The sequence below is a fragment of the Lissotriton vulgaris genome, chromosome 5 (genome assembly GCF_964263255.1).
Source record: "Lissotriton vulgaris chromosome 5, aLisVul1.2, whole genome shotgun sequence".
Classification (NCBI taxonomy): domain Eukaryota; kingdom Metazoa; phylum Chordata; class Amphibia; order Caudata; family Salamandridae; genus Lissotriton; species Lissotriton vulgaris.
This window is the reverse complement of record NC_141693.1, coordinates 1776789959-1776805858: the sequence shown is the minus strand read 5'-3', so window position 1 is coordinate 1776805858 and position 15900 is coordinate 1776789959.

The window sequence follows — 15900 nt, the reverse complement described above, 5'->3', positions numbered from 1 at the left end:
AGGTATCTTTTTATGTTTTGCAAACCAGGGATAGGTAGCAGCTGTTATAAGAAAGCAATTTAATTAATAGGCATGCTACTGGCTTAAAATCTACATTTTATGTATGTTCTTACTGCCTCTTCTGTAACACCTTCATTCTTTGCGCTGGGATGAAGTAAAATTGTAGTCCTATTTTTAGGAAATGTCCCGGTTTTTGGCTTTAAAATTCTGGTCACCCTATAATGTAGTCATATTTTTTTTAGCAGTGGTAGAGATGCACTTTATTATAATGTGCACTGACATTTAATGGCATTTTTGTCATCTGATGCACACCACAAGCTGGCCCACCAAATTAAGCTGTAGGAAAAAGGGGAGGGTTCCATTTAATGTACGGCAATCTGTGCACAGTAGAAAATGCTCCACAGAAAGAGAGAGTTACCCAGGTAAACCAGAAAGGACCGGCAAATGTAGAATAGTGACATAAGGACACAGTCATCTCTTTTTAATGTATTGTTTTTTTAAAGAGCAATGGAATAAGTTTTCATATGTGATATATCAGACTCAGTCTGCATTATTGGATGAATCATTGTAAAAATGATCCTATTGAAGTGAAAAACTTATGTGTTGGATTTTTATTCTGTATTGATTTGTGTTTGTTATATGCTTTTAATTGTATCAAGAAATGTGTCAAGAATCATATCTATTTTTGCTGCTATGAAGAAAAATAATTAATGAACTGTATTAATTTCCGTGTTGCAATATTTTATAAATAAGATTTCACTGTACATTTGATGTGATTGGTTATATTAACACTTAGAAACACAGAAATGAAAACTTTTTTGTCACTATTCTACACAGTAGAAAATGACCGTGTCTAAAAGCCATAGGAAATCCATCCTATTTTCGTAACCAGAAGAAGATGGGGAAATGTTAAGTAAACCAATAATTTATTGGAACTAGTGGAAAGGGTTAAGGGGTTAATCAGAGACAGGACCAGATGCGCTGGCTACTGAGACATGCATAGTGCCCATATCGGCAACACACCCAACCCGCAAACAAAGCAATACCATAATAAAGAACACACAAGACACATTGGTTGTTGGAGAACACATTGCTGCAGGTTTATTTTGCATAAGAAATATGCCAACATGGTGGGTCAACTTACGGACGATCCATGGGCAGGCAGTCCCTATGGTACCTGCCCACCTGATGAGTCAAATAGCACTGTGACATAACCAATTGGTTCTAACCATTTTGGGGGATTAACCCTTACATCCTGTGGACCACCAGTCCACCCATTTACTCACGCCCCCATGAGGGGGTGGAGCGCATCCAGCAAGCCCCCAGTTGCTCAGGTTTACAACCACCCGAAGGACTAATGGGGTGCCGTTGTTCCTCACGGGTCCTGCCGTGAGGACTTCCTGGGGCTATTTGGCATTTGCACCCTTTTTCTGGTCCTGGAGAGGGTACCCCTATGTACCATTCAGCCTCTGAATCGCCCTGTAACTCCGCCACAGCTGTGGGTGTGGCACCCATCATACCCAGGTCCCCCACCAAGTCAGGCATTTTTACTTGCACCCTGCTGATTCTAAGGCATCAGCCAGGTCCAACAGAAAAAAGGCCATTATAGCCAATTGGACACCTCTCCACATCAAAACATCCCGTGGTCGCGGCATGCAAGAGCCAAGTCTGATAAATCCAGAAACCCCTCTGTTCCATCAATTTTGTTTATGGCGCTGTTTACCCTCCTTCAAAGAAATATTAACAGCCTCTCCAGATCTGACAATTCCCATTTACCGCTGACCTGGTTACCAGTCCTTCTGGCTGGACAATTCACATTTCCCTCTGCAGGCGTTTCCCGACCCTTTCGGGGAAAATTTGCGTTGTAGCACTAAAGAGATCATGCCTAATTTACCAAGCCCTTTAGATTTCAGATGATTTGAATTATAGTTGACCCAAGCCCTCATGCGTGGTGGGCTTACTCATGGCTTATTCATCCTTCCGTAGGCAAATTCGATGGCCTACACTTAACTTGGGAACTACTTTCACTGTCTTAACCACAGCTTTATTTACCCCCAAGGGTAGGCTCACTGGCCCCCCTGGGGTTGCAGCAACTGCTCTCTACTTTAACCATTTTTCAGGAAGAAATCCCTATGGTGCCCTTCGCGCAAATAAGGCCCTTCTTGTTAGGAGTTGTTGCGTCATGTGTTTACCCATTGCCAGATCAGATCAGAAAAATCTTTATTTCGATCACATGATCATAAAAGATATACATTACAAAATTTAAAAACGCATTAAACAACAATGGTGATCAAGATTAGTTAAAAGAAATAAGAAAAATAGATGTGACAATAGTTCAAATCTGTCCCGAGTCTCCAAGTCTCTTTATACAGCGGGTTCGGGCGTACCACATTGCAATTAAAAATTTGGATAATGCAAAAACTGTAGTGGGAGCTAGATCTGTCTTTAAAATTCTGTAAGCAGGTAAAAAAGTTCTGAACCCCAAATTCCTGAGCAAGCGGACTAGCCAATATTTCCTGCTCCTCCCATAGGCCCGGCAAAAGAAGACCACATGGACATCGTTCTCCTTTGGGTGGGCACATGCCGGGCAAATTTCTGAGGAGGAGCGATAAGACCATGATGCTGTAAATGATGCCAGAGGAAGTGTTCCATATCTCCATTGAAGGAATAGTTTTCTGGTTAATGCCGGAGTCATGGCATCTAGAACACTTTCTAGTTGATAAGAGTCTTCAGTTTTTATGAACTGGTTGGATAATGATCCATCACTGGTGCCTTTGACAGCACTGGAGAGCATGTGTTCGTAGTAAGCTCTTGCGAGTACCTTTTTAGGGATCTTAATACTAGTGTTTACAGGGGCAAACATTATTCAGGGAGACCAATTGCCTCAAAAGTTCTCTTAATGTACGTCAGCCAAGGTGTTCTTGTGGCGTTGGGTAACTGTAAAAATTCCTGCAACTCAGCTCTGTAATTTGAAAGGTCTTGACTGCTCCATAGACGCCGCCAAAATGCCAAAGTTTGAGCCCCAGCTCCTCCATTATGGGCCGAAGGCCCATATCAAGCCTGAGAGGGAGTAATGGAGTACTCTGTGGCAGAGCAACAATCTGTCTCAGGAATTTGTTCTCAATCGTTTGTAATTTAGATGATGGAATATGTCCCCACAATTTGCCCCCGTATGTAACACCCCCCCGGGCCTGTGCTTTGTAAATGTGAATAATAGGGGTAAGTGGCCGGTAGGGAGATTTATTCACTAGTCGCCTAGTGCCACCCACCAACTGTGCCAATTTGATGTTTACTTTTGACTGGTGGGCCGACCACGTTAGATTTTCATTGAGAGTAATCCCCAAATATTCAATTGTGTGCACCCGTTCCAATTGAACTGTTCCCAGCCCGGGCGGTGGGCGGTTGTGGGGCTTAGGATTGAGGATGATATATTTAGTTTTCTGTGGGTTAATTTCGAGTCCCCGCTCTGAACAAAACTGCATAAACCCGTCCAAGACACGTTGTATGCCCATTGGGGATTTAGACAGCAGCAGGGTGTCATCAGCAAACATAATTGCGGGCACCCTGCTGCCAGTCAGTTTTGGGGCATCGGAGTTGGGAATCCTGGTCAGGTGGGCAATTACCCCGTTCACAAAGAGGCAAAACAGGGCCGGTGCGAGCACGCAGCCCTGTCTTACCCCTCTGCGAACGGGGAACCTTTCGGTTAGATTGCCACCTCTGCCACACCTAACGCGGGCGTAGTTGTTATGATGTAATCTCATCAGGATTGCCAAGATGTCTCCCGGGACATTCAACTCCTCCATAACTTTCCACAGTTTTAGTCTAGGTACCAAATCAAAGGCGGCACGCAGGTCTACGAAGACAGTATACAAGGTACCGCCCTCAATTAGTGCTGTCCTCCAATACAAAAGATTCAGCCTAAAGATTTGATCTATTGTAGAGACCCCCTGTCTGAATCCCGCCTGATAGGGAGTCAGGATACCCATCTCCTCTATCTAGTTCTGTAGCCGGTCCAGGATCAGTCTTCCGAAAAGCTTTTGGGATATATCAATAAGACTGATTGCACGATAATTGGCTGGGAGCAGTGGGGAACCCTTTTTAAAAATTGGAACCACTTCTGCTCCCAGCCAAGTATCCGGTACCTCCATTCCCCCCAGAACAGCGTTAAATATCAACGTATGGTATGGGGCCCATATCCCTGGTTCCTGCTTAAATAGGTCCCCGGGTACCCCATCAAGGCCAGTGGCTTTCCCTGCAGACAGCCCAGCTATAGCCACCCTCACCTCTTTTTCAGTGAAAGGATCTCCTATTGGACCTGGCCCTATCATAATGTTTGTTACATTCGGCGGCCCCTCTTCCATTGAATACAATGACTGGAAGTGACTCTGCCATAGGCTAGGAGCTATGTTAGGCTCTATTGCTGAGGATAGGTCCTCTGTTCCATTGGCCACTATTCGCCAGAATTTACACGAGTCTTTAGTGGCTAGTGATCTTGAGAGATTTTCCCAATATTGTTGATCCCACTCAGCCCTTGCGTTCACCAAGAGCTTCCTATAAGACCTTCTCCTGGATTGAATTTCATCCCTGCTTTTGCGCCCCTTAATTGTGAGTAGTAATTCAGTTTTTGATTCCCTACAGGTGGCATTATACCAGGTACTTTTAGATGGGGGTCCTTTTCTTGCCCCTGCTTTTGAAAATAGATCCAGCTCCAGAGTGCTGATTAGTTCTGCATGGGTCTGGGCCAGCTTTTCCCTATTTGCCCCTTCTCCATCATTCATCCCTATCTGAAAAGCCCTCTCTAGAAGCGGGATAATTCTTGCATATAATTTAGGTAACTTATCACCGCTAGTAGCGAATTTCTCCCACCTAACTTTTCTCCGATTGGTTTCTAGGAGAAGACCTGACTTATCTTTGTTTGGACCAAGCACTATGTCTTCGCTCCCCGGTAAGGCATGAGAAAGTTCCAGGGCATTGTGGTCACTATCCCTTCTCTCAATAACTTTAAAATCAACTATTTGTGGCCACATTGATAGTTTGACAAGGATATAGTCCAGTCTCGATTCGCTGCCAGGTTTATTGTAAGTGCAGATACTTGGCGTGTCTGATTTGGAACACCCATTACAGGCCCTTAGACCTTGATTTAAAGTAAGGGCAGTTATCTGCAAGGCGAGAGGAGACCAGGCGCTGGGAGGGGGCGCCACCGTCACCGGAACAAGTCAACATGAATCTTCCTCGAGTGAGGGGCCATCACGTAGGCCTGGTAGTGGTTCATTCTAGGAGTTTAGATCACCCCCCACCAGGCAGTGGAGTTCCCATGGGATGCCATCTAAGAACGCAGAGAGTTCCTCTATAGTGTTGGATTCTCTTGACATGGGTACCGGTCTTGAATATATATTTACGACGACCAGTTTCGTAGAATTTGGCCACTCTAATAAGACGGCTAGAATATCTTCGGAATCTGTCTCCAGACAGCTAGCCTGGCAGCCTAGGTCTGATGCTACCCAAGTTGCCAGTCCCCCAGATGGCCTGCCCCTTCCCCCCCACTTAGCGGGATTAAAGAATACTGCGTATCCCTGGAATGGGAGTTCCTCTCGGGCCCAAGTCTCCTGAAAGAGTAATATATCTTTTGAATTGATAAAAGAAACCCACTCAGGACATTCAATTTTACTGGCCAGCCCAGCAAAATTCCATGATATCAGAGTCATGGGATGTGCTTTGATAGTAGATGGACCTTTAACGGTAGTGTTCGCACCGCTAGTCTCCAAGGTGGCCATCTGAGGAGGGGGCGTGCGCCTCCAAGCCAATCTTATATTAGTGAGAATCTCGGTTGCATCTACTAAAATAGGCTCCAGAACTGGGGTCAATGTTAATTTATTTTGTACCCTTGTGTGTGGTGTTTGTTCTGGGGGTATGCTATTCCCTATCCTGAGGGATGCAGCACATTTACTCCCCTGATTCTCAGAGCATCAATCTACCATTTCCAAACTACTATATCTATTGTGGGTGGGAAAGTGGGCTGGGTAGTGCATTCTGTGGGGCCCTGTAATTCCTCTCATAATTCTTCCCCCTCCGCCCCTCCTCCTGGTGACGGTCTCCCAACCCGCCTCCTCCCCATACGGTAGGAAGTGGTCAAAAGATCTTCCCCTATGGTGGAATGGAGCGCTTCTCTCCCTGCGACAGCTCTCCCAGTCATCCAGCAACTCTTGATGTTGCCCCCATCTCTGATCCTCTAAATTATATAAACTTGAGGGATAGAAGAATGAGAGGGGAAGAGCTTGGATGTTACTGCCTTGGTCATCAGAAGCCCAGGCACAGATATAAGCAGCTGTGCCCGGCTCTCTGAAAGTGACCAAAACACAGTCTCCCCTAATTGATTTTCTAGAATATCCCACCCAGGGAACCCTCCTAACCATGGAAATGTCACTGGTTGTACCTCTAGGGAGTGGCCTGTATATGGATAACCAGCTAATAACCTTATTCCTAAGTGAGGAAATTGATTCAGCTGCCATAGATTTTAATTCAGGGACCCCTGCCAGGATCATGGTATAGGGGGAAGCCTCTGGAGGAAGGTTGACAGATTTAGGTTTACGGACAGGGTTGTTAGATGTTAAATCCCCCTTAGTGTCAGTCGGGATAGGAACAGAATCCTTGGATGGGGGAATAGTAGTTGGAGCTGGAATTGGTGTCTGCTGAGTTTTTGGAGGTGCAATGTTTGTGTTGGGGTCATTCAGGAGTTGCGGTGTCTTATTTAAGATGGGCTGTGGATTTTGGTCAGTGATTAGTAACTTTTTCTTTTGGACTGGAGTGGGTTCACTTCCCTTTTTGGGCTTTGGATCAGGGACCCCTTTAGCTCCTTTAATTCCATTAAGTTCGAGTTTCATCGAATCAGCTAATTGCACTGTAGATTTTTCGATGTTGACTAACCTAGCTTCGATCTTAATCAGGCGGGCTTCAAGAGGGCTCAGTAAGGACCTAAAGAGTGTTCCAATATCCGCCAGTGTGATATCATCACTGGAATTGTCCACTGAGGTGATGTTTGTGGCGGGTAGTGGGTCCATCTGACTATGAACCAAGGGGGAAATTGTTGTACCAGGCTTCTCTGGGTTGATGTCTATGATTCCGCCTTTCGCGCCATTTCCCCTCAATGGTTTGGATTTTGGTGTCTTTATCCTATTGCCTTCTTTATTTTGTCCCCCCCTCTTCTTTTTTTGGATTGCACCTTCCCTGACCCCCCTATCTATGTCATAGCTACAATCTTTATCAGTAGCTAACACTGTGTTAGATTCGGGTGTCGGGGGCGGGATCCCAGGTGAATTTTGAGCTGTTTGGGTATTAGGGAGGGCCATTAAGCTCAGATCCTCGAGGTCACTATGGGCCTCGATTGTAAAGTCTGGGTCAGTTGTTATGACACTATGTGGCTGTATTTCTCCCAAGTTACTCATTGCACTATTTTTTGGTTCTAGCCTCCCCTCTGGGGTTTTGGCTTGAGCCATTGGCCCCATTGAAGATCTCCTAACCCAGTCTATTTCCTGGGAAATTCGTCTCTCCAAAACCTCTATTTCCTCAATCAAAAGTAATCCGGCTTTGACAAAATAATTGTCGATGGTGCCTTTAGCGGCTCCGGACGCAGCTAGAGAAGATTTGCTCCTGGTTTCTCTAGTGCACATTGCACCGTTAGTTAAGAACAAAAATTGTCAAAGGGGGAGGGCCCGGCCCGGACTCTACCGTACTCGAACGGCCTCAAACGGCCCGCTCTTTGCCCGGTCTTCGCCCGCGCTTCCGTCCGCGCGCGTCCCGCGTTCGCGTCAGGGGGCTGGGCTAAGTAGGAGGAGGGGGCGGGAAGAGGCATCAGGTGCGCGCGATGTCCTGGCGCTAGCACCTCTGGTCCTCGCAGTCCCGCTCCCGGTAGGCGTAGACTCTCCTCGCAGCAGCACCCAGCAAGGAATGTAACCGAGCACACGGGCTCCCAGGTTACTGGACAAAGTTCAGATTTGCAGTGGCAGGAGCGAGCAGGGAAAACTCCTCGGCGTGTATATTACCCACGACTACGAGCGGCTCCCGCTAAGCGGGGGCCGCGAGTCGTTATGAAGCCTGCGGGGAGGAGGGGGCGGGAAGAGGCACCAGGTGCGCGCGATGTCCTGGTGCTAGCACCTCTGGTCCTCGCAGTCCCGCTCCCGGTAGGCGTAGACTCTCCTCGCAGCAGCACCCAGCAAGGAATGTAACCGAGCACACGGGCTCCCAGGTTACTGGACAAAGTTCAGATCTGCAGTGGCAGGAGCGAGCAGGAAAAACTCCTCGGCGTGTATATTACCCACGACTACGAGCGGCATTACCACCCAGTCCCTGGTCTAAGGCTCTGCTGGTTAACATGGTGGAGTTCCCTCCAAGGCCTTCAGTATAATTGTTAACAGTCATTAATTGTGGCCGTAGAAATACCCTTCTCTCTATCCATTGTATGGGAGTACAATGGCGGCCAAAGATATTACCACAGAAATGGAAAATACTGCTGTCCTCTTGACCAGGCTTCTGCGTGGTATGCTCCCTCTATTCACTGTGTACCATTATGTGCAGTTCCATGGGGGGGCTGGGGGGTAGGATTGACCATGCCCTTGTAAATGTAAATGTGGGGTATTTGTAAAGCGCACTGTTACTCTTACCGAGTGTCCTGGCGCTGCAGACCGCTGGGGAACCCGTCCTGGTTTTCCCTGTGAGATGGTCCCTTTCTGGGTATCTCCAGGGTGAAACCAGGCATCCCTGGCGTCTGTGGGGGGCCGTTGTAGAGATGAGGCAAGCTTAATGCCCAGAGTTACCGGGTGTGTTCCCTGGTTAGAGTAGGCACTGAGGCGAGAATTATCGAGTCGGTTGACCCCTGGTCCACGACCCTGCCACGTCGGGAATAGAACCCTGGTCCCAGGCCGTTCTCTGCTTACAGGTCTGCCGCCTCTAACCAGTGAGCCAGTTAATACCCTAGCTTGGCAAGTCCAGATTTGGAGGATTGCTGATGACCATGTGCAGCACCAAGAGAAATAAGGAGCTCCTGGGGAGGGTCATAGTGACAGATGCTTTGACGCCATGCTAGAGTTCCCACCCTAATAGTTGCCCACACCCCTGCCCACACAAGGGGAGTCTTGTGACAGATGCTGTGATGCCATGCTAGAGTTCCCACCCGAATAGTTGCCCACAACCCTGAACACAATTGCACCTAGTTTGCTCAGAAATCACACTGTACACATATTAGCACATGATGCTGCGCAAGATTGCATTTAGTTTGCTCAGACTCTGTGGTGCACACAAATCAACACATGGTGCTCCAGCGCACTTCAGCCCTGAAGCCTAAGCCCTTGTGTTACCCCCATACTTGCTTATTCCCATACCTTGGGGGTTCACACTGATAACCGTGTACTGCACCAGCAGTGAAAGTTTACCTGCTCCTTCCAAATTTGAATTTTCCTGGCTACCGGACTTGCCAAGTATGCTTATTACATTGTAGCCTTTTGATGCTTTTACCCCATGTTCCCCCATATTTGGGACAGCAGCACCCTTGTCAGCTGATCCTTCCCCATACAGCCTAGCTACTAAGGCTAGCAGGGTGGGGGATTTTTTGCTTGACTGGTGCAGCCTGTAACCTACCCTCAGTTCCAGCCTGCAATACTTTGCTGAGTTTGAATAGACATTAGCAATGCCCTTATTGATCGCCAAACCCCAGGCGGACACATTAATAGTATCAAATCTGGTTGAGGAAATGTATGCATTGTGCACACTATTGCCAACACCACATCTTTTCTTGGATTGACAACTTACGCAGCTCACCCGGCTTGCTTAACTATAGTCTGATTACAGATGCACCCTACCTTCTAACCATCTACGACCCTTGTTGCTTGAATCAGCAATAGACCTAGCTCACTTAATTTTCCCCGGAATTGATTGCCTTCGAATTAATCAAGGCTGGGGTTCGGCTTCCTCCTAGTCACCTTTTAATCCACCCAATGTGGGTCCGCAGGGTCTCATCTGCCTCCCTGCAAGTAACCTTGTTACTTAATACAGCACCCTTACTGTGCTTGCCTGATTTAAAGACAAATGGCAAAAATATGACGCCCTGCAGCTTGGTGAAGAGGATGTCTGAGCCAGACGTACCCAGGTCCATGTATTCAGCAATTTATCCCTATAGAGGCTTCTATTCATGTGAAGTGTGTCAAATGTCCTGGCAAGGCATACCCAATAGCCTGTTCAACCTTGGAGAATATCCTACCATGATTTTTAAAGGCTCAACTATGATGAGCTTAGAAATATGTGACCTTAAGCAATGGAGTCCTCATGTACTTACCGTGCATCCCTCCCTTCTTACAGGAATTTTGCCTCTTTAGTTTATCTGTGGTGTTTGCCCCCCAGAATTCCCAGGCCTCTTACTGCTAACCATCTGAGCAGCTACTGATGTTCATGATGGAAATCTCCCAGTTGTTACTTGAACTTATACACCACTGCCTTAATGTGCCACGTTATGAAGTACCCAATTTATGTCTCTTCACCTTGGAAAGCTACAAAATAAAAACGCATTGGTCATGAGACCGTCATAAGCATAACATTTTAATATGGACATACCTCTAAGTGAGAATGGCGCTACCCAGCCATAAGCCCAGAGATACACATGCATTAAACCCACAGATACATCTTTGGGTATGTTAACCTGCCCCAAAATCTGCTCCTTTCTGCTCCGGAAGTGGGAGCCTATTGCCTGAATGTACAATCCCCCCCTGAAACTCTCAATGATATCAGCTGGCTGAAGCTGCGACTCAATGAGTTACATTTGTTTGCCCAGGCCTGTTGAAATTAAATTGTACTCCTTTATTTGGAGTCTGGGTGAACTTGAGGTGGGTGGGAGGACTAATATCTGCCTTTGCAGTACCAGACATATTGTTTTAACCAATTTATGGTAGACCTTCAGATCTCTGACTATCTCATTGAATCATGAACCTGTGGCATTTGCCTAAGAAACCTGTATGTATGAGCTAAACATGACACGTATTTAAGCGTGCCACCACCCTGGAAGGTCTGTCTGCTCTGAATAACAGATGTCTGTTGATACTTGACCTAATGGTAGTCATATTATCAACCTCAGGGGGCTGAAAGGCTAGGTGAACCTGCTGGGAACTGCACCTGTGACCATGTGTAAAAGCAGTCCAATACCGGGAGTGCAATAGTCCTAACGCTCCCAACTTTCTAAAGCAAGGACTGCCCACACTTGCAGTGCTCAATCCCTCCCGAGCCATAATGGTTTGTATTGTCAAGGTTAGCCTAGGTGATTGTTCCCTTGAAGTCCTGTATGGGGCCTACTACACTCTTAAAGAAAAGCCTACTTTCTTGAAGGAGAATGATGCATGATTGAAGTGGCCGCTACTAATGTTACTCACGCCTGCATATACTAGGCTCCGAAAAGGGAACACTTGCTCTATAATAGCCTGGATTCATGCCTGGATTCCTTTATGCCCAGATATAAAGCAATATTGGCTCTACTCATTCATAATGACCCGAAAGACACCTCAAACCTACAAGAAACAAGATTAGGTATGCTAACCTGCCCCAACCTCTGCGGAATCAACAACTGGTGCGAGCTTGCAACAAAGATCTGAATACGCATGCCAATCAACATACCATCTCCAGCACCTGGGGGGCATGCAGCCACTCCCTGGCCTGAATACTTACCAGGTTGAGATTATGGATGGTATTGAGGGATCCATCTATTGGTGCATGCTTGCAACACTTTCCACTAAATCACCATAGTCAGTAAAAACCAATGCAGGGTAGCATGCAAAGCTAAGCCCACGCAGAAATGGTCTGCCAGTGCGCGCAGACGAAGCATTCATCTCTCCCCAAGCCATCCAAAATGTAGATGATAACCCTCAGCTGTTGTAAGACTTGCGCCACCTAGCTTAAACCAGCTGGAACTGACTCTGTTTTTAGTCAAAGGATAATAGTCAAGGGCACGTCAGAGGTAAGGCATGTCAGAGGTAGGCCAATCCTCCCTTCAGATTGAAAGAACAGGCATCATAATATTAAGTCATTGAAGCAAGAGCTGGTGGACAGCCGTCCCACTGAATGGCATTGGTCTGTCCTAATCACTTCTGGCATAATATTAGGCAACCGCCGACAAGGTCGATGAATTATGGGTGTGGCTGAAAACATGTAGCTGCAAAATTGAGCTTAGCTTGGTGTGCTGCTATCTGGTATTTTGTGACCTCTTTCTTTGCATCCAGATCTGTACTTCAAAAACACTGCACCTACAACAAGCCGGCACTATTAGCTTTGTTCATGCCTGTTTGCTGCATAAGATAAATGAGCCACAATCTGTTTCAATAGAAGGGGCGATCAACAGGGTAGGTGTGGGTTCTAGAGATGACACACTGGACTACCATGGCCCAGGTATGGCAGGACAAGCAGTCAGGCAGGGCGATAGGTTGAGGAGTTCTGGAGGTGAGGTGAGAGCTCAGATCTTGAGTTGAACACCAGAACAGCAGTGCAAGGGCTGTTGAGTCCAGTGATGAAATGTGGTTAGAGTTGCATACATGCAAGTTGCAAATTGACTAAAGGATAAGATACTAACATGGTATGTGTATGGTAGGTGTACACATTTATTCTGAAAGGGCTTGGGAGTGTAAAACGTTAGTAACTTTGGCTAGTAGAGTGTTTGGTGACACAGCCTCACCATGTCAGAATGGAAGCATTTTCAAGATGCTATGCTTGATAGCCACAATTATTGATTAAATCGAGCATGTTCATCAATTGTTCAGATCCTCCCCATTTGACCGGCCAAAACAATTAAGCTGAAATGTTTGTTTAGCCTCTTCAGTCATTGCATCTAGCTATATAATCTACACGTAAAATTACACTTAGCAGCCAGGACTATTGACTTTGCCACTGGTGGATAGTTGCATGAGGTAAATAGGCAACTATTGTGGCTACTATGTAAATGACTGAAAATGCTTCAATTCTGGATCACTGGCCAATGATGTGGCTGTGCAAGATCTATAATGAGTCACTAACGCACTAACGTAGTCATAACGTACACTCACTTAAATCATAGTAAGGTGTCACAGAAACTTTGCACAGATTCTAAAAAGTTCAAACCTAACTTCACCGTTTTTTGTTGCTCGTTTAGCACGGGATGAGATTGTTTTTTTCACAGAATGAGCGCAAACTAATTATGCACTTTTTTTTACGTGTACAGATTTGAAATGGAGGAAGCGCTAATGTAACGCCATACTTAAACCGCATTAATCCGATGACCAGCCGTAACTAAAGCGAGAACCTCTGCCTGTGAACGTTACAGACAGTGATCAGCGCTGAAGTTCTGAAGCGTTGGCATAGAAGTTCCAATGCCGCAGAGAGGCGCTAGAGAGCAGAGCAGAGAGTGCTGCCAGATCGTCGCTGAGGGAAAGCGGAGCGGAGCGGAGAGGCGGCGGAGGAGCAGCGTGGTGCATATAGTCATCAACGGGACCGAGACCGGGACCGGGAGTTAGCAGCGGCAACCGGGACCGGGACCGGAGAAAACACTGCGAAACGAAAAATCCGCAGCTCCGTGGTTTTTGACAATCCCTCAGCCACAGCCACTGCCACAGCACAGCAAGACTGCGCGGGGGGAATATGATCAACCAAAGGGGTTAAAAGGACAATCGGCTAACTAACCCTCTAATCCTCCAACTCAGCCCAACCCAGCACAGCCCAGCCCGTGAAGGCGTCGACAGCGCCAGCGCCAGGCAGTATCAGGCAGTACCGGGCAGGACCGGGTGGCACCGGGCTGCACCAGGCACACACCAGGACTAAGCCGGTGAGTGCTGTGCTGGCGCGTGGGGCGCGTGAGGGAGGGTGCCAAAGGACTAGTGCATCTGCCACCGAGTCAGCAAACCACGACCAGTGATACCACCGGTCAGTGCGCACCCTTAGCTTCCCCAGCTTTCCCAGCCTCTACCTTCTATCTTCTCTCGGCCATTGCAACCCAGGGCCAAACAGTCCCAACATGAGATCTGGAACGATCCGAGGGAACCAAACGAACGAACAAGGGAAGGCCAAATAAGCGAAAACAAAATTCTAAGCCATCTAAGGGGGAGATTGAGGCTCAAACAGACGCATCTAAAGCTATAGTGAAGAGCCCCCTACTGGACATAATCGACCTAACGGTCTCAACGGTCTCAACGGAGTCAACTGAGTCAATACAGATCCAATCCGCCACAAACAAACAGCCAAGAATCACGATGAACAAAGAAGGGAGAAATAAAATGAACATAACTTTGATACAGCCTAAAATCTATACAAAATTCTGCTTTCTTAAGAATACTGGGGACGCTTTATTCTCAAAGATCAACAAAGTATCAGGCCTTCAGTCGCCTCTTGAACCACTCTAATCAATCCTGCACCACCAGCCCAGCGACAAGCAGCCCCGACTGGATGACGGCTATAGCAATAGCATCGGTAATAGTAAAGGAGACAAAAGCACAACACCTATAACATCACCTCAAAAAACATCAACACCTCAGCACAACAACATCAAACCGGGGCAAAAGCCCGAAACGGCAGGTACCCCGGCAGGACGAAAAACGACCATAGACGCCAATTTAATCCAAGTACACTGGCCAAATGAAGCCAAGGACATGTCGCCATCAAAATTGGAGGAGTATATTTTTAACATCAACAGTAACATCGAGAGCGTCAGCACGAGCAATGAATGTGGCCTCGGGGGCATAAGCAATAACGGAGAGGGCATGAGGAAAGAGGAAATTGCAACCATACTAGCGCGGCCAACAGAGATGGAACCCTCATTAGTAGTTCTTGACATCACAAACAACGAACCCACACCAGTACCCAAGGCGTCAGAAGGGACGCGAAACAATGACACAAGCCAGAAGAATCTCACCCCAGACGTGATCGAAATCTCTTCTTACCTAAGGAAAGAGGAGTGGGAGGATCTCATAGCGGCTTACCCCAAAGACCTGAGCATTAGTAGGACGGCCAGTGAGAAATCAAAAAGTAGAACGGCCTACATGCAGACGAATATAGCAGTAATGGGTGGGCCAGAAATAGCGCAACCCCTCAAAGAGCCACCTGTGTCCCAAGAAGCAGGGCTTAAAGAGAGTCACGGAAACCAGGATGCAACTCCAGCTCAAGCGAGGCAAGAAAGCGCATGGCCCAGTCTCCTCAATACAGTACAACTCCTGGTGGATGCAGCACACTACCAATCGGAGAAAATGGACGCCCAACAAACGTTATTAGACACGCTGGCAGTATTCGTAGTTGCAATAGATGGAAAGCTGGGCACGCTAAATTCGCTTCTCCAAAGTAAACTTGACCAACTTGAGGATACCAAAAGGAGAAACGGTATTGAGTGTGAATGTGGCCCAATTATCGACAAGCTGGCCACCCTGCCAACATTAATGTCAGACTTATGCGGTCATCTCAAACGATCTGCCGAACATAGTCAGAAGATCAGCATCGACGTACTGGGGTGCCCAAAATCAAATGGATTCGGTAATGTGTCTACTGCACAAGCAGGGGCGGCAGAAGCAGACACCACCCTCAGCAAGGACACTGCTGTCAAACGGCATGGCAAAACATCGATGACCGGCGCCCAGGAGCACCCCATGACAAAAGAGTCAACCCAGGACATAGGGGAGAATAGGATGGAGCCAATAAAACCTCTATCAGCGGGTGCCGAAGACGACGCTGACACAAACCAGAAATTTAACGCCAAACAGAGGCGAGCGAAAAAATGCAAAGGGAGGAAATATAAGCTTTGCTCGAAACGTGAAGGCTTCGGCAACTCTTTGGGCAAATTAACCCCGCAGAACAAAGCACGAGCAACCCGGTGGAAGCAACAACATCAAATCGTGATCACGATGAAACGACCGGCAC